Source organism: Procambarus clarkii, chromosome 12 (assembly GCF_040958095.1).
Source record: "Procambarus clarkii isolate CNS0578487 chromosome 12, FALCON_Pclarkii_2.0, whole genome shotgun sequence".
Classification (NCBI taxonomy): Eukaryota; Metazoa; Arthropoda; class Malacostraca; order Decapoda; family Cambaridae; genus Procambarus; species Procambarus clarkii.
In genome coordinates this window covers 17,602,625-17,623,152 of record NC_091161.1, presented here as the reverse complement: position 1 = coordinate 17,623,152, position 20,528 = coordinate 17,602,625, and the positions used below count along the sequence as shown (strand labels likewise).

The 20,528-nt window shown below is 44.3% G+C and overlaps 1 protein-coding gene across 4 annotated transcripts in view; it reads right to left on the bottom strand.

Annotated features, from left to right (window-relative positions):
* LOC123772842 (uncharacterized) overlaps positions 1 to 20,528 on the bottom strand; it is a 654,514-nt gene that overhangs the window by 105,068 nt on the left and 528,918 nt on the right. The window lies entirely within an intron of this gene.

The following is a 20,528-nucleotide window of genomic DNA, read 5'->3' as shown; positions in this document are numbered from 1 at the left end:
ATAATGCACTCAAAGACGTCAAAAAACAACTCTCGTCCTCAAAAATTATTCTCAGTGACATCAAAAGTTATTCTCAGTCATCAGAGTTAATCTCAGAGTCATCAAAGTTACTCTCAGAGCCATCAAGGTTATTCTCAGAGTCATCAAAGGTAATCTCAAAGTCACCTTCGTTCATCGAAGTTGTTTTTCTAAGACATCTTCGTTCATCAAAAGTTATTCTCAGAGCCAACAAAAGTTAATCTTAAAGACCTCAAAATACTACTTATGTCCTCAAAAGTCATTCTCAGAGTCATTAAAAGTTAGTCTCAGTCATCAAAGTTGCTTTCTAAGATATTAAAGTTATTCTTAGTCATCAAAAGTTATTCTCAGTCACCTTCGTTCATCAATGTTGTTCTCTAAGATATCTTCCTTCATCAAAGCTGTTCTCTAAGACATCAATAATGTTCTCCGAGACATCTTCAAGCATTAAATAACACTCCCAAACGTAACTAGTTCAACTTTTCATATCAAACTTATACTTCTGTTAAATATATTTTCCTAGTCACTTTATCTTAAAACTGTTCTTTGAACATCCCTGCATAACCCCACCTAACATAGCTTACCCAAACTTAACCTAAACTTACCTAACCTATGCTAAACTTAACTAACCTAAGCTAACTTAACCTAACTTACCCAAACCTAACTTAACTAACCTAACTTAACTAAACCTAACCTATCCTAACTTACCCAAACCTAACCCAACATAACCTAACCTAACTTAACTAGCTTAACCTATCATAACTTAATCGAACCTACCTAACCTAACTTGCCCAAACTGAACTTAACTAGCGTACCTAACATAACTTACTTAAACCTTTAATTGCGCATTGCATCACATGATGATTTGGAGTACCGCGCACGATTTGAAAGGCCTGCGGGGTATAGGGGGTCCCCATACGCTGCCCAGGGGCTATAGTAAACAGCCGCCATTTTGAAAAAAATCCAGCTCACGCTACTATCGCGTGGGAGGCCTCAGTTACCCAGCAGCCACCATGTCGAGCGCACGGCCGAACGCTTCCCGGGCACGCCCCACACAATCATTCACTCAAGAGCAAATAACCAGTGAATTATTTTCCGATGGTGAGGAAAGTGACTTTGATGACTGATATTTGTAAAGACTACACACAATTGACCGATAATGATAGCACGGACAGTGAAAATGAGATACAGCCTCCTCCCATGGCGACGCCTATATGCTCACCCATGCCACCTCGCCCAGTGTCTACCCCAATTCATCCTCGACCTCACAGTTCCTGTGCTTATTTACAGTCTGAGGATCTGTTCGGTGACGAGTCAGAGGAAGGTGACTCTCTTTCTGGTTTTAGTGAAGTGGATTCAGAACAGTGTTACCGAGCCTGGTGCCAGTACCAGTGGTGTTTCTGGGCGAGATTTTGTCGCGTCAGCAGCGTCTCGCCCAGCCAAGCGCCACCGCATGGAACAACATGAGGCACCAAGAGCCTCATGTTCACGTGCCTCTACCTCATGTGCATGTAGTGGCCATACTGTGCGTAGACGGGCTTCAGCTCCTGGTCCACAGGGTGCATCGCTTCCTCGCCGTAGTGCCCCTGTTGCGTCCCCTGTGTCTTGCAGGACACCAGGTGTACTAGTGTGGAGTATTGGTGCTGGGTTTATTCCCCGAATTCCTGCCTTTGACAATAAAGACGTTGGGATTACAGAGCTTTTCCCTGATAATGGAGAGGATGTGAGTGAATGTGATTATTTTACAGCATTCTATGATGAGCCGCTCATGGAACATATTGTACACCAAATGAACCTTTATGCAGCTCATCTCATTAGAAGAGAGAGAACAGAATTTTCACGATTGCAACGTTGGAAAACCACCAATGTTGGTGAAATATGTTTCTAGCGATGAGTATGTTGATGAAACACTGTGTCAAACACGCTCTCACAGATTACTGGAGCAAAGATCTGACTATTCCAACACCTTTCTTCGGGAAATATATGTCACGAGACAGATTTCAGATACTCCTCAGGTGTCTGCATTTTGCAAGTAATGAGGACCGGACAGAGGATGATAGACTTTGGAGAGTGAGGCACTATATGAATGAAGTGATTGGAAAATTCAAGAGATTTTTACGTACCAGCACAGAAGCGGGTGATTGATGAATCCCTTGTACTTTTCAAAGGATGTGTTTCATTCAAACGGTATATTCCCTCCAAACGAAACAGATTTGGATTGATATTCTTTGTACTGTGTGACTGTGAAACAGGATACGTGTTACACATGATTCCTGTATTCAGCTAGCGATGTAGACATTCCCGGTAACGACGAACATGGTTTCTCTGGTAGTGTGGTGAAGTCACCGATGGCACCATGGATGAACAAGGGCCACATCCTATACACAGATAATTACTATACAAGTCCATTGCTATGTAATGATCTGGTTCTCAGATCATTGGTTCTCCCTTCCTTTCCTTCTCCCCTCTCCCCTCCTTCCTTCTCCCTTTCTCCCCTCCCCTTGCCCGTCATTCGTCTCCTCCTCTTCCCCCCCCCCCCCCCGTCGCCCATTTGTCAGGAGCCAAGAGGTTGACCTAAGGGTGGCCCTGATACCTTTGGCTTCCCCCACTCAACTCCTCCCCACTCAGATTTCCCTCTCCATCTCCCACACAATTCCCTCTCCCCGGTCTCTTCCCCATACCAGGCGAGTCAAATGTCCCTACTCTTTATCTTGGAGGAGACAGGCTTGAACATATACCTTATTCTATTCTATTCCCCTAGAGGCACAATGGATATCTACTGAGGACATGAATCAGTGCACAATACCTTAAAATCGCACTGAGGCCAAGATGTTGACGGCTGCCCTCAGCCCCTTGGATGCGGGCTTGCGGCCCTTATTCCACACACTCCCTAGACACCATACCGAAATTTTGTTTTACCAGCTTATTGCTGGAAAGGATTACTCCTCCCACCATCTAATACAGCCCCAGGGCTCCACCCATTATTTTGGCAATGGCCAACCATTTAACACTTAGGCCTGAGGTCTGACTCTCTAGGGCCAATAAGGACTTGTGTATAGAGGGTATAAACAGCAAGAGAAGGTTGGGAGCCGCCATTTTGGTGAGGGCGGTGGTGTCGTCTGCACGACGCCACCGTGCAGACAACGGTGTTGTTTACTGGTTACCACGATGGTCTTTGGGCACCATACCGGTTTATTTGTACAAGTATGGTGAATAAAACAGGTAGATATTATATATAATGTCTGTATATAGCATAACAACACCACACAGTATTGTTGGAGGAGAAATATTAGTGCGTCTGGCCTTGAGGGCGGCAGCCATCAGCTGACTTTGTGAGGTCCTACGTCTTTGTGCCTTTACTCACCATACAAGCTTAGATGTACAGTTATGGTGAACAAAACATGTAGATACTGTAACCCCGCGATTATCCGGGATTCAAACATCCGGAAAACGCCCTTATACGGCCAAAATCGTGATCGGATAAAGTTATCACAATATCCGGCCAAAATGGCCACAGGAACCGGATAAAAGCTGGTTTGGCCGGATGAAAATACGGCCATACCGTATTAATCCCGTCTGTGGCTCTAGACGCATGGTGGAGGAGGGGGGTGGGGTGGGTGGGTGGTGTTGGGAGGGTGGGAGGGGAGCGTCAGGAGGGACCACCTGGGTACAGGAATTACCATTAATTTTAGAACAATTAATCATAGCCAAAAACAAATGAAATAAGTACTAGTAATTATGTAATAACAAATAAATAAGTTTCCTAAAAGCATTGTGCACAGGCTGAAGTTTCCTTCAAAAATATTGTGAATTTTTTTCCTCCTGGCGGCCTATGTAACGCGCTATAGCTGCCCCACCCCAAGTGGACCCGTCCAACACTGGTCAACCCATGTGCGTCCATCCCTCGTGTTATACACAGTGCTGCGCCATTAGTGAAATATTTTTTTAAATAACTTTCTTAATTTTCATAGTAATTTTGAACATTTTTGGCCAAGACTATGTCTGGTAGCAGCATCAATCGTTCTGGAAGTGTTAAGAGGAAGAAGATTGTCCTAGCCATTAAAGACAAGTTACATGTTGTTCAACCAGTGAGGCGTCACAGGCAGCCAAGCGCCTTCAACAAGTGAGGCGCCACAGGCAAGCCAACCTCCTTTAACAAGTGAGGCATTACAGGCAAGCCAAGCGCTTTCAACAAGTGACGCGCCACAGGCAAGCCAAGCGCTTTCAACAAGTGAGGCGCAAGGAAGCGCCTTTAACAAGTAAGGAGTCACAGGCAAGCCAAGCGCCTCCAACAAGTGAGGGCATGCAAGCGCTTCAACAAGTGAGGTGCAAGCAAGCGCCTTCAACAAGTGAGGCCTCACAGGCAACCCAAATGCCCTCAACCAGTGAGGCTTCAGCAGCTGGCAGTCAAAACTAACTTAGCTTAATGAACTGTACAGTAATTTTAAGTGTTAATTTTAGTGTTGTGTTAGTATAGGTTATGTAAATTGTTAAGAATTTTTAACTTCAAGATGTGTGGCATCAATCAAGAAGACGAACACCAACAAGGTAAGTTGAGGTTTCTAGTTGAATATTTAATAATTGTATGTGGCAAGGCAATTCAAATTATGTTGTTTGTAGTATAAAAATAGTTGGAAATGGTCACTTTTGGACTCGTAGGTGAAAAAGTACCATTATCCGAAAAATGTGATAATCCGGCTGGGGGTCCTTCCCATATAGTCCGGATGATCGAGTGGAGACAGTACTTATATATAATGTCTGTATATAGTGAATTATAGCAAAAATAGTATTGTAGGAGAATGTGGGCGAGTCAGATGACTTGAGGGAGGGCGGGAGTGGCTGGTTGGTACACAGCGGTCACTCCTCGTTACTTTTTGACTCATAATAGCTACTTAGTGGTTCGTTATAGTGAACAAAACATGCAGATACTTATACTGTATATAACCTGTGCTTATAGTGTAATAACCGACAAAGTATTTGTTCACTGATTGATGAACATAATTGAATCAACAATATGCACACCATATTTTTGAGTACAGCAATGATTCACTCATTTTATTATATAAATATATCAAACTACACACTATTGAATAATATTACAGCAAAAAAACTATGAAAAATCAGAGACATTGAAATAATTAGGTTATTATCTCTTTGTGGCAACTCCGGCCTGACAGCTGGCGAGCAACAGACCGCCTGGGACGCACACTGAGTCAGCGCCTATTTTTTGCCAGATTTCCCCGCCCTATAGCAGGCAATATATGCCACTTACGATTTTTTTATTATTTTTCCCGTGATCAATGAACACAAATTAACAGGTTAGGAAGAAAAAATATTTTTTTTTTTTTCAAAATTACATGCGCCTGTGGGGAAGAAAGGATATTATACCCCTAGCATGTTAAGGGTTAACTAAACCTAATCTAACCCAACCCAACCTAACCTTTCCTACCTAACATAACTTACCTAACCGAGCCTACCTGACATAACCTACCCTAACATAACTTACCTAACCTAATGTAACTTACCTAACCTAATGTAACTTACCTAACCTATGTAACTTACCTAACTTACCCAAACCTAACTTAATCTGACTTACCTAACCTAACTTACTCAAACCTAACCTAACCTAAAACCAGACCTAACCCTAACATGGCTAAGACCAAATTTACCAAAATATATCAAATATATATATATATATATATATATATATATATATATATATATATATATATATATATATTAATAATAAATAATATATAATAATAATATACAATAAATATAATATAATAAATAATAATATATAATAAATAATATATAATAAATAAAATAATATATATATATATATATACAGTGGTACCTCGCATAACGATTGCCCCAAAAGACGAATATTTTGGGTAACGAACGGCCCGATCGGCGTCAAATCGTCCCTTATGACGAATGCTGGTTTGAGTAACGTCAACACCACATGGTGGGGTCGCGCTGCTTCTTGCACATTCTTAGACGCCTCCGACGATGCACATAAATTATGTTGTTCTTGTTTAAAGATGCTAATGATGCTGGGATATAAAAGGGTGACTACTGAGATGTTGCAAAGCATTGACGTTTTTGTAGGAAAAAAGAAATGAAATGTCTGATATACAACAAATGTCAAAAAGGTTCGTTCGGTGTTCGGCAGGTAGGCTGCTCCATTATAACAATCTTTCTTTGTTTCAAATGTGTTCCATTTGTTTTTTATTTGTCATTTGCGTCTCAATAATGGAGAAGCCTACCTTACATACACTGAATAAACCATTATGACATTTTCCTTTCTTCAAATGTGTTCAATATTTATTTTTCATTTGCCTTATAGCAAAAGGTTCGTTCGGTGGTCGGCAGGTAGGCTGCTCCATGTTTCTTACATACAAAAAACGTAAATAATAAAAAAAATGAAGAATTTTGAAAACCAGTACAAATGTCAAAAAGGTTCGTTCGGTGGTCTACAGGTCGGCTGCTCCATGTTTCTTAAAAAAAAAAAAAAAAAAACGAAAAATAAAAGAACTGTTGAAACAATTTGAAAAATGGACAAATGTCATAAAGGTTCGTTCAGTGTTTGTCGGGTAGGCTGCTCCATTATTGAGACGTAAGTGACAAATACAAAACAAATGGAACACATTTGAAACAAAGAAAGATTGTCATAATGGAGCAGCCTACCCAACAAAAACTGAACGAACCTTTTGCCATAACGAATATGAAAGACAAGGGCTGCTGGCTGGGTTAGTACTGCGTGAGCAACCATTTGTGGCACACGTGCCTCTGGCTCTCAAACACCTGTCCCACACGGTGTTGAAAGACTGTGCTCAGTCGGTGCAATTCAGACCCTTTTGTTTAAAGAACATAAGGGTCATAACATTGGTGAAGCTAGGCGCAATAAGGGCTTAACACAACGGTCGGATGCCAGTGATACAGCACCTATGAGGATGATACAGCAAGCGTATCCAGGTGTAGCTCTGAGCCCCACCCTTGCCATCTCTAATGTATATAGATGATACATAGATGAATCGTTTTCTGCGTTCAGTGATGATGCATCTGATACAAGTAGCATAGATTAACAGTGTTAGCGGCTTCCATGGTGGAGGTGTTCATTGATATTTTCAAGAATACCTGAATCTTTTCCTGACTGATGGACACTCTTTGAGGCTTGCTGAATCTCTTCCTGACTGATGGACACTCTTTGAGGCTAGCTGAATCTCTTCCTGTGTGGGACCTTACAAAGCGATCTTTTCAAGACTACCTTACAAATTGAGCTTTTCCTATAATCGTTTCAATACTACTTTATGCTTTACAAGCTTGGCTACATACCACCTACAAGTACTAAAGCCAAGGGTGCACGCAAGTGCGTTATTTGCAAGCACACACAACGATGAAACAGGAAGCAAAAATCTATCTGTAGCTGGTGCAAGGAGAGCAAAGTCGTGCTGTGTACCATGGACTACTTCGTTGACTATTATGCACCTCCAAAGTACTGAGTGTGTAATACAGTGTGTTACTGTGTAAATAGTATGTGAAACTGTACATATTGTAATATTAGTGAATTTCTACCACGTAATATTGTGACAATAAACATTTATTGTGGACACATTACTGACACATGTATCACAGTTTCATGGAAAATTATGAACATTCTACTGTATACATATTGTAAAGGTCACAAATATGCATCATATACGATAAATGAAACAAATAAAACCGCATTGGAAATGCATAGAAAAAATATTTGAAAATATATTTGTGGCAACACGCGGTGCTTGAATGGCCTGCGCGACCGTGTCTGGGAGCTTCACACACGGGCGACCAGGCCCTGATGACGTCACAGCGCACCTTGTCCACGCCCTCACAGCCAAAGTAAGTGGAATTTGGTAATTATTTTTACATAGACATGTTCAGGGACGGTAATTTATCATTTTACAAAGAAAAATTTAATTTGGGGAACATTTGATGTCATGCACTCTGGGGAAATTTCACAATAAACACAGTGCATCACACTGGTTACATGGGGGGACACTCGTTTTGTATGACGTCCGTTTCACATGACGAACATGGAACGGATTAAATTCGTTATGCGAGGTACCACTGTATATATATATATATATATATATATATATATATATATATATATATATATATATATATATATATATATATATATATATATATATTAGTATATCTTGGTAGCAGTTTTTCCTGTAGACATATATTATTAAATATGACCGAAAAAGTAAGATTAATAATTCTAACACGAATTTTCTCAATCTTTCGTACATTTCTTTTCACTGCTGGAGGTAAATAAAAAATCAATTCTCCAAAATTCATTTTTATTTCTAGTCTGACGCGACACGAGCGCGTTTCGTAAAACTTATTACATTTTCAAAGACTTTAGTTCACAAATACACAACTGAATAGAACTTACGCATCTCAGATTTTATATCTACATTTGAGTGAGGTGGAAGGGGTGATGTGGCATTAACACAAGACAGAACAAGATGTGGCATTAATAGGGTATTAATTTCATCAACACAAGACAGAACAAGAAGTGGTATTAATAGGGTATTAATTTCATCAACACAAGACAGAACACGAAACAATGGATATTGAATAGAAGTGTTTGTAGAAAGCCTATTGGTCCATATTTCTTGATGCTTCTATATTGGAGCGGAGTCTTGAGGTGGGTAGAATATAGTTGTGCAATAATTAGCTGTTGATTGCTGGTGTTGACTTCTTGATGTGTAGTGCCTCGCAAACGTCAAGCCGCCTGCTATCGCTGTATCTATCGATGATTTCTGTGTTGTTTACTAGTATTTCTCTGGCGATGGTTTGGTTGTGGGAAGAGATTATATGTTCCTTAATGGAGCCCTGTTGCTTATGCATCGTTAAACGCCTAGAAAGAGATGTTGTTGTCTTGCCTATATACTGGGTTTTTTGGAGCTTACAGTCCCCAAGAGGGCATTTGAAGGCATAGACGACGTTAGTCTCTTTTAAAGCGTTTTGTTTTGTGTCTGGAGAGTTTCTCATGAGTAGGCTGGCCGTTTTTCTGGTTTTATAGTAAATCGTCAGTTGTATCCTCTGATTTTTGTCTGTAGGGATAACGTTTCTATTAACAATATCTTTCAGGACCCTTTCCACCATTTTATGAGCTGTGGAAAAGAAGTTCCTGTAAAATAGTCTAATAGGGGGTATAGGTGTTGTGTTAGTTGTCTCTTCAGAGGTTGCATGGCTTTTCACTTTCCTTCTTATGATGTCTTCGACGAAACCATCGGAGAAGCCGTTATTGACTAGGACCTGCCTTACCCTACAGAGTTCTTCGTCGACTTGCTTCCATTCTGAGCTGTGGCTGAGAGCACGGTCGACATATGCGTTAACAACACTCCTCTTGTACCTGTCTGGGCAGTCGCTGTTGGCATTTAGGCACATTCCTATGTTTGTTTCCTTGGTGTAGACTGCAGTGTGGAAACCTCCGCCCTTTTCCATGACTGTTACATCTAGAAAGGGCAGCTTCCCATCCTTTTCCGTCTCGTAAGTGAAACGCAGCACGGAACTCTGCTCAAATGCCTCCTTCAGCTCCTGCAGATGTCTGACATCAGGTACCTGTGTAAAAATGTCGTCAACATACCTGCAGTATATGGCCGGTTTCAAGTTCATGTCGACTAAGACTTTTTGCTCGATGGTACCCATGTAGAAGTTTGCAAACAGGACACCTAGGGGAGAACCCATGGCGACCCCATCTACTTGCTTATACATGTGCCCATCCGGGCTCAAGAAGGGTGCCTCTTTAGTACAAGCTTGGAGTAGTTTCCTCAGAATATTTTCTGGTATATCAAGAGGAGTACAGGCTGAATCACGATACACTCTGTCGGCTATCATTCCGATTGTCTCGTCCACAGGTACGCTGGTAAACAGCGATTCTACGTCCAATGAGGCTCTTATCCCTGTGGCCCGTGTGCCCCGCAGTAAGTCAACAAATTCCTTTGGAGACTTCAGGCTGAAGGCGCAAGGAACATAAGGAGTCAGCAGGCCATTGAGTCGCTTCGCCAGTCTGTACGTGGGTGTGGGTATCTGGCTAATGAATGGTTGAAGTGGGTTTCCAGGCTTGTGTGTCTTGACATTTCCATACGCATATCCAGGTTTATATTCCCCAATGATCTTTGGCAGGTGGAGTCCGGATTTCTTGGCGTTCACAGTTTCGATCAGTTTGTTGACCTTTGCTTTTAATTCGGCTGTAGTGTCCTTCGTTACCCTTTGAAACTTAGTTTGGTCAGAGAGTATGATGTTCATTTTCGCCAGATATTCGTCTTTTTTAAGAATGACATATATTGGCGACTTGTCACCTCTCCTGACAACTATCTCCTTGTTCTCACGAAGGCTTTTAGCTGCCGCTTTAAGCTCGGGGGACAGTATGGTGCTTCTGTAATTGCCTCGATTCTTTCCTCCTTCTGCAATAAGTTCTGCTTGTAAGGTATCTTTGGTAGTGACCTTCTTCACCTATTCCATATACTGTAATTTTAAGAAGGTCACTACCAAAGACACCTTACAAGCAGAACTTATTGCAGAAGGACGAAAGGATATAGGACGGATATATATATATATATATATATATATATATATATATATATATATATATATATATATATATATATATATATATATATATATATGTCGTACCTAGTAGCCAGAACGCACTTCTCAGCCTACTATGCAAGGCCCAATTTGCCTAATAAGCCAAGTTTTCCTGAATTAATATATTTTCTCTAATTTTTTTCTTATGAAATGATAAAGCTACCCATTTAATTATGTATGAGGTCAATTTGTTTTTATTGGAGTTAAAATTAACGTAGATATACGACCGAACCTAACCAACCCTACCTAACCTATCTTTATAGGTTAGGTTAGGTTAGGTTAGGTTAGGTTAGGTAGGTAGGTAGCCGAAAAACAATTCATGAAAACTTGGCTTATTAGGCAAATCAGGCCTTGCATAGTAGGCTGAGAAGTGCGTTCTGGCTACTAGGTACGACATATTATATATATATATATATATATATATATATATATATATATATATATATATATATATATATATATATATATATATATATATACATACATATATATATATATACATATATATATATATACATATATATATATATATATATATATATATATATATATATACATATATATATATATACATATATATATATATACATATATATATATATACATATATATATATATATATATATATATACAGAGCACCACTTGGTTTCCGAACCCCTTGGGGACGAGACCCGTCGGTTAACATGTAAGTTCGTATACGAGAAATAGAGGGGGAAAAATAAACTAGAAATGTAAAAAGAAATTTTTCCGAAAAAATTTACGAAAAAACTCTAGGGGAAAAAATCGACAGGTTCATAGCGTAAATGCGACCGTGTTTTGTTTGTACTCACCAATAAGTGAAGTCCTGATCCGCTTTATAAAAGTCCTTAATTGTTCCTAACTGATTATTAAGACGTCTGGCAAACATCCTCTGGATGTTTCCTGCCAGCCTGCCTGCCAGCCTGCAGGAACATCCTGCCAGCCTGCAGGAACATCCTGCCAGCTTGCCTGCCAGCCTGCAGGAACATCCTGCCAGCCTGCCTGCCAGCTTGCCTGCCAGTCTGCAGGAACATCCTGCCAGCCTGCAGGAACATCCTGCCAGCCTGCAGGAACATCCTGCCAGCCTGCAGGAACATCCTGCCAGCTTGCCTGCCAGCCTGCAGGAACATCCTGCCAGCTTGCCTGCCAGCCTGCAGGCACATCCTGCCAGCCAGCTTGCCTGCCAGCCTGCAGGAATATCCTGCCAGCCTGCAGGCACATCCTGCCAGCCTGCCTGCCAACTTGCCTGCCAGCCTGCAGGAATATCCTGCCAGCCTGCAGGAACATCCTGCCAGCCTGCCTGCCAGCAGGAATATCCTGCCAGCCTGCAGGAACATCCTGCCAGCCTGCCTGCCAGCTTGCCTGCCAGCCTGCAGGAACATCCTGCCAGCCTGCCTGCCAGCCTGCAGGCACATCCTGCCAGCCTGTAGGCACATCCTGCCAGCCTGCAGGCACATCCTGCCAGCCTGCAGGCACATCCTGCCAGCCTGCCTGCCAGCTTGCCTGCCAGCCTGCAGGAACAACCTGCCAGCCTGCCTGCCAGCCTGCAGGAACAGCCTGCCTGCCAGCTTGCCTGCGAGCCTGCAGGCACATCCTGCCAGCCTGCAGGCAAATCCTGCCTAAAATATACGATGATGTACTGTACATTTAAGAAACAAATCTGGGTCACAGGTCTGTGGAGTGTGGTTAGGCTTACGGAGTCAGCCGGTCCCTCCCCCACCACCGATACACCTCCCCCTCTCCCCCCACCCCTAACCCATACACACACACTCTCTCTCTCAAAGGTCACGTGGTTCATGGTTCACTTCAACACCCATATATCGCTTCCTGCCTGCCTGCCTCCTTCCCAGCCTGCCTGCCTGCCTCCTTCCCAGCCTGCAAGCCTGCCTGCAAGCCTGCCTGCAAGCCTGCCTGCCTGCCTGCCTGCCTGCCTCCTTCCCAGCCTGCAAGCCTACCTGCCTGCCTGCCTCCTTCCCAGCCTGCAAGCCTGCCTGCCTGCCTGCCTCCTTCCCAGCCTGCAAGCCTGCCTGCCTGCCTGCCTCCTTCCCAGCCTGCAAGCCTGCCTGCCTGCCTGCCTCCTTCCCAGCCTGCAAGCCTGCCTGCCTGCCTGCCTCCTTCCCAGCCTGCAAGCCTGCCTGCCTGCCTCCTTCCCAGCCTGCAAGCCTGCCTGCCTGCCTCCTTCCCAGCCTGCAAGCCTGCCTGCCTGCCTCCTTCCCAGCCTGCAAGCCTGCCTGCCTGCCTCCTTCCCAGCCTGCAAGCCTGCCTGCCTGCCTCCTTCCCAGCCTGCAAGCCTGCCTGCAAGCCTGCCTGCCTGCCTCCTTCCCAGCCTGCAAGCCTGCCTGCAAGCCTGCCTGCCTGCCTCCTTCCCAGCCTGCAAGCCTGCCTGCCTGCCTCCTTCCCAGCCTGCAAGCCTGCCTGCCTGCCTCCTTCCCAGCCTGCAAGCCTGCCTGCCTGCCTCCTTCCCAGCCTGCAAGCCTGCCTGCCTCCTTCCCAGCCTGCAAGCCTGCCTGCCTCCTTCCCAGCCTGCAAGCCTGCCTGCCTGCCTCCTTCCCAGCCTGCCTGCCTCCTTCCCAGCCTGCAAGCCTGCCTGCCTGCCTCCTTCCCAGCCTGCAAGCCTGCCTGCCTGCCTCCTTCCCAGCCTGCAAGCCTGCCTGCCTGCCTCCTTCCCAGCCTGCCAGCCTGCTTCCTTCCCAGCCAGCCTGCCTGCCTCCTTCCCAGCCTGCCTGCCTGCCTCCTTCCCAGCCTGCCAGCCTGCTTCCTTCCCAGCCAGCCTGCCTGCCTCCTTCCCAGCCTGCCAGCCTGCTTCCTTTCCAGCCAGCCAGCCTGCCTCCCTCCCTGCCATCATGCTAACGGGTAGTGTGTGTTAGGCTTATCTTCGGGAATGAGCCGGTCTCACCCCCACCACCAACAAACCACCCGCCCCCCTACATCCCATCTCTCAAGGTCACGTGGTTCAACCGCGTGACTACCACTCACTCCCTGCCTGCCAGCCTGCCTGCCTGCCTGCCTGCCTGTGCCTGCCTGCCTGCCTTTCCCTCCCTAATTCTCACTACTTCCATCCCTTCCTGCCTACCTCCTAGCATCTCTCCCTACCTCCCCCTCCCTCTTAGCATCTCTCCCTACCTCCTAACATCTCTCCCTACCTCCCCCTCCCTCCTAGCATCTCTCTCTCCCCCTCTCTCACTGATTCTCACCCCCCCCCTCATTCATACTGCCTCCCACCTAAGCTCCATCGTCCATCCACCCACCAGTCAGCCATCACTGACGCAATGCGTGCATTTGGAGCCAACATGGTGCACAGATGTTTCTTCATTGTGCAGATATGTAAAACAAAAGCACAGAATGAACATTCCAGCCTTATGGCAATTCAAAATAATAGGAATAATAGGCCGTGAATCTGTGAAGTCACAGCGGGCAAACTGGACCATCTCCCACCCACCACAACAAGCCGGCGTGACGCTTGGCGGACCCCTTCCTACCCGAACTTTGTTCGGGTAGCATGACTCCCCAACCCCAATCGGGAAACTGGAAGTTTCGGATAACTAAAGTTCGGAAACCAAGTGGTGCTCTGTAATATATATCAAATATATAATTTACCAAATATATCTCAATTTATCCATATTTAAGACATTTTCTACCAAATTTACCCAATTTTCCATAATCATAGCATGGCCAATGCCCAATTTGTCCCCTCCCCCCCCCCCAAGTTTCACCTATTCCATATACTGTAATTTTAAGGTGCATTTCCAATATGCAGTCCAATATTCTTGGCTGTTTTTTATTTTTTAGTTATGGATCTTTGTTAAGTACTGTATTTTATATTCTTAGAAAAGTGTTTGTTTGGATTTGATAGGACCCAACTACAGAGCACCACTTGGTTTCCGAACTTTAGTTATCCGAAACTTCCAGTTTCCCGATTGGGGTTGGGGAGTCATGCTACAAGAACAAAGTTCGGGTAGGAAGCGGTCCACCAAGCGTCGCGCCGGCCCGTGGTGATGGGTGGGAGATGGTCCAGTTTGCCCACTGCCCATGTTGGGCGCCACTACTCTAGAGTGTCTTCTACCCTGTGATTTCACAGATTCAGGGCCTATTATTCCTGTTATTTTGATTTGTCATGAGGCTGGAGAGTTCATTCTGTGATTTTGTTTTACATATTTGCACAATCAAGAAACATCTGTGCACCATGTCGGCTCCAAATGCACGCATTGCGTCAATGATTGCCGACTGGTGGGTGGATGGATGGGAGCTTAGGTGGGAGGCAGTATGAGAGAGAGAGGGGGAGAATTAGAGAGAGAGAGGGAGAATTAGTGAGAAAGGGAGGTGAAGGTAGGCAGGAAAGTAGTAGTGAGGGGGGATGGAAGAATTAGGGAGGGAAAGGCAGGCAAGCAGGCAGGCAGGCAGAGAGGCAGGCAGGCAGGCAGAGAGGCAGGCAGGCAGGCAGGCAGAGGCAGGCAAAAAAGTGTAGCATGGGGGAGGAAAAACTGAATTAGGCAAGAAAAACCACGAATACGGCCGAAGGAGCGGCCGGGAAGTAACGCACACGACCAACCACAAAATGTGTAGAGGAGCGCGTACATACCTGAGGGACCTTACGGACAGCAGGGTTATCTTGAGGTTCTTGAGACGATTTCTCCCTCGGCTATGTGAGGGTGCAGTCAGGCACCGAAGATAGGCAAGGAAAGTGTCCAGACAGGGAAAAGACCCAGGGGTCTACAACGAAAACAAAAGCACCGAAATGTGGGCCAGAGCCCCACAGGACAACAAAGAACAAAAGATGGACAAAAGGCACTAAAGACACATGCAAGGTGACCAAACACCACACCAAACACCCCAGTCAGGAGCCATCGACGCAATCCCGCGAAGTGGGGAAGAGGAAACAAGGATGGAACATTAATTACCTAAGTGTAATTTCCTAAGTGTAGTTACAGGATGAGAGCTATGCTCGTGGTGTCCCGTCTTTCCAGCACTCTCTGTCATATAACGCTTTGAAACTACTGACGGTCTTGGCCTCCACCACCTTCTCACCTAACTTGTTCCAACCGTCTACCACTCTGTTTGCGAAAGTGAATTTTCTTATATTTCTTTGGCATCTGTGTTTAGCTAGTTTATATCTATGACCTCTTGTTCTTAAAGTTCCAGGTCTCAGGAAATCTTCCCTATCGATTTTATCAATTCCTGTTATTATTTTGTATGTAGTGATCATATCACCTCTTTTTCTTCTGTCTTCCAGTTTTGGCATATTTAATGCCTCTAACCTCTCTTCGTAGCTCTTGCCCTTCAGTTCTGGGAGCCACTTAGTAGCATGTCTTTGCACCTTTTCCAGTTTGTTGATGTGCTTCTTAAGATATGGGCACCACACAACCGCTGCATATTCTAGCTTTGGCCTAACAAAAGTTGTGAACAATTTCTTTAGTATATCGCCATCCATGTATTTAAAAGCAATTCTGAAGTTAGAAAGTGTAGCATAGGCTCCTTGCACAATATTCTTTATGTGGTCCTCAGGTGATAGATTTCTATCTAGAACCACCCCTAGATCTCTTTCTTTATCAGAATTCTTTAAAGATTTCTCACATAATATATAGGTTGTGTGGGGTCTATATTCTCCTATTCCACATTCCATAACATGGCATTTATTAACATTAAATTCCATTTGCCAAGTGGTTCTCCATATACTTATTTTGTCCAGGTCATCTTGAAGGGCATAACAATCATCTAGTTTCTTATCCTTCCTATTATCTTAGCATCATCAGCTAACATGTTCATATAATTCTGTATACCAACTGGTAGATCATTTATGTAGACAATAAACATCACTGGTGCAAGAACTGAACCCTGTGGTACTCCACTTGTGACATTTCTCCAGTCTGATACATTGTCTCTGATCACTGCCCTCATTTTTCTATCAGTTAGGAAATTTTTCATCCATGTTAGAAGTGTACCTGTCACCCCTCCAATATTTTCCAGTTTCCAGAATAACCTCTTATGTGGAACTCTGTCAAAAGCCTTTTTTAGGTCCAGATAGATGCAGTCAACCTAACCATCTCTTTCCTGTAATATCTCTGTTGCTCGATCATAGAAACTGAGTAAATTCGATACACAGGATCTTCCAGATCGAAAACCATACTGTCAGTGAACAAAGGTGGCGGAGGGAGTAGAGTATCCCAAGAAGATACTCGCTCCAAACGCATGAGCCTAACTAGAGAAGCAAAGCTCTACAAAGTACCAACGACGGAACTCAAACCGTTCCGTACGTCCAACAAAAAGTCCTGCCAACCTGTGGGGAACTGAGGCGGCGCCCAAGCATATAACCAGCAGAGTAGCGAATAATAACTAGTCTACCGGCAAGTGTGGTCTAGAACAGACATGTGAGACACCGTACCGACACTCAGTGCGCCCAACCCGCACCATTGCCCGCCAACGATCACCCACAACTACTGTATATGCAACAAAAGATAAGTAGTTCCTTAGTGTTTGTGTTTATTGACCAATCTCCACGAAACAATAGAAACTGGGATAGTGGCACACGCCATCCGTGCGGCACATTGTGGGCACGAAACAATGGGCATAAAAGGGATAAGCTCAGAATCAGGAAAGACAGGAGGAATGACCGGCACGGTAACAGGCTCGGTGATGTGCGGAACCAATTACCACGTAACGTGGTGGTGGGGCCCCACTATTGGTCCAAGGGCGGGTTGGACATGTGAGTGGGAATGTATGTTAATCTTCTTGTTTGAGTAGCTGTTCATTTGAGACAGTTAAGCAAGTCCCAGCTGTGTCTGGGTACAAGTGATAGGATGAACAACCCAGCGGGTTTTCTTCCTATTGGGGAGTGTTGTACATGCTGCTATGGCGGTGTGTCCACTCACAAGATGAGTGACGCTGCCCAATAAACTCGCCCCTCAGAGCAAAATTCAATTTAATTTAGTAGCTGCCTCGCACGAGCCAAGAGGCCCTCCGCAGGGCCACTGTACTTATGTCCGTATGCAGGTACGCACAAGGGGACACAGGAGGTAGTGAGCACCCAAAGGAGCCACATACAGTATCCACTTAATTTAACGGCCTATATGGGGCTGTACCCAAGTCGTTATTTCCGGAGCTCCGGTATTTCCGAAGTGTCGGTAATTTTTCAAGCAACGTTCAGGTAAGATATATTTTATACAGACAGCCACTGGGTCCACCACTCTAGTGCCTTCTACCCTGTGACGTCACAGATTCACGGCACATTGTTTTGATTTGTCATGAGGCTGGAGTATTCATTCCGTTACTTTGTTGGACATATCGGCACAATCAAGGTACAGGCATACCTCAGAATACGAGTTTAATCCGTTCCTGGAGACGCCTCGCATTCCGAAAACTCGCATTCCGAAGTTAATTTCCCCATAAGAAATAAAGGGAAATGAATTAATCCGTTCCTGACTACCCCAAAAACCCCACATCAAACTAAATTTTTATTCCTAATTTACCCAATTCATCTAAATAAACCTACAAAACTATGTTCCAGTTATTACTTACCTTGCTGTCGAGTGTTGTAGGCGTATGGAAGATGGTGAGGAGGGGGGAGGAGGAGAGGAGTTACTGTTTGGAAGGGGAGTCCCCTTCCATAATCACATCAGGCAGTGAGGACCTTTCTGGTGTGCTCTCCCTGGGACGTTTTACCTGAGTGCCACTAGGTCCTGGTTGAGGCTCACTGCTCGATTTCCTCACCACAAATCTGTCCATGGAAGCTTGCTTTTCCCTTCTTCGCAAGCTGTCTCTGTAGTAAGGCATCACATTGTCATTGAAAAGATTAAGACAACGGCCTACTACAGCTTTCTCTGGGTGAGTCTGTTCAATAGTTGTTTGAATCTCTTCCCACATCTGACACACCTTCTTAATTACTGCAGAAGGGACATTCGCTGGTGCTGTTGCCACCTCCTCCTCCACTGCAGAATTATTCGCTGCTGCGTTGGCTTGCTGTTCCTGTTGAAGGGCTAGGAGTTCTTCGGTGGTCAGTTCTTCGTTGTGTTCTTCCACCAACTCCTCCACATCATCACCATCCAATTCCAAGCCCATTTGCTGGCCTAGACTAACAATTTCTTCTCACACCTTCTAGTTCTCTCACACCTTCAGGCCACAATTTTCTCCAGCCAGAGATCAGGGTTCTTCGAGTCACTTCTTGCCAGGCTTTGTCAACGAGTTTTAAAGCACTACAAATGTTAAAATGCTCTCTCCAGAACTCTTTGAGGGTGAGGTTTGTGGCTTCAGTCACTTCAAAACATTTCCGGAAAAGTGCCCTTTCATAAAGTTTCTTAATATTCGCTATGATTTTCTGGTCCATAGGCTGAATTAGAGGAGTGGTGTTAGGAGGAAGGAATTTAACTGTGAGGAATTTATTGTATCTAGGCAACAAATCATCTTCCAAGCCTGGAGGATGAGCAGGAGCATTGTCAAGGAGAAGCACGGCTTTGAGTGGCAATTGTTTCTCCTGCAGATATTTTTCTATGGCAGGGCACAGCACTTCATTCACCCACTCCGAAAAAATAAGCCTAGTCACCCATGCTTTTTTATTAGACTTCCACATCACACACAAATGGGTTTTCTGCACATTATACTGTTTGAAAACCCTTGGATTTTCAGAATGATACACTAGCAAGGGTTTAATTTTCAAATCGCCACTCGCATTTCCACACAGCACAAGCGTAAACCTATCTTTCATAGGCTTGTGTCCAGGCAAGGATTTTTCCTCCTTGGTAATGTATGTCCTCTTAGGCAATCTTTTCCAAAACAGTCCTGTTTCGTCACAATTAAACACTTGTTGCGGTAGGTATCCCTCAGCCTCTGCAAACTCTTTAACCCTTAAACTGCGCATGGCGTATATATACGCCCTGAGTAACATGTCCCATGGTGCGCATGGCGTATATATACGCCATAGGGTGCCAGGCCTGATTCAAATGGCCCGCGGCTATACGGGGTTCACAGTAGCTTCCTCAGGGCTCTTGTAAACAGATGCCATTTTAAAAAAAAATCGTGGGCAATATTCTCAGGTGTGAGAGGCACAGTACTGTTGGAGCAACCAAGGCCGGCGCACGCAGCATGAGCGAACAGCATTGATGTTCAGCTTGTGACCACAGCATCGCCGAAAAATGTCAAAATAAATATATAATTGTTATTATTTAGCGATGACAATATTACAGATGACCAATGACTGTGATATAAATAACCAGGGTTGTGATAATAGCAGGATTGTTGTAATAATTAGAGCTTTGTGATGAGTGATGCTGAGAGACGGAGGGAGACAGCATTGTTTACTGACTGTGTGGCCACCTGTTATTGTTTGCGTTCACCATACCAGGTCAGTGGTTCTCTATGGTGAACACAAATGTAGATACTTATATATAATGTGTGTATTAGTGTAATAACAGCAAAAGGATTATGCTGGGAGGAGCCATATGGGTGACGGAGGTGACGTCATCTGCACGATTTCTCTAGCTGTTTAGAGGGTGGCCACTATGCTCTGGGCGCTCTACAAGCTTAGGTGTACAGTTACGGTGCATAAAACATGTAGATATTTATATATAATATGTGTATATAGGGTAATAACACTGCAAAAGGTATTGTTGGGGGAGAAAGTTTAGTGCGTGTGACCTTGAAAGAGTGAGGGAGCCGCCAGCCGTCATCTGTGTATAGCGACGACTCTTAGTGCCTGAACTAACTATATCAGCTTAGCTGTACAGTTGTGGTGAACAAAATATACACATACTTATATATAACGTCTGTATATAGTGTAATAACACCACAGCTGGTATTGTTGGGGGAGAAAGTTTAGTGCGTGTGTTGAGGGAGTGGCAGCGAGTGGCTGGCTG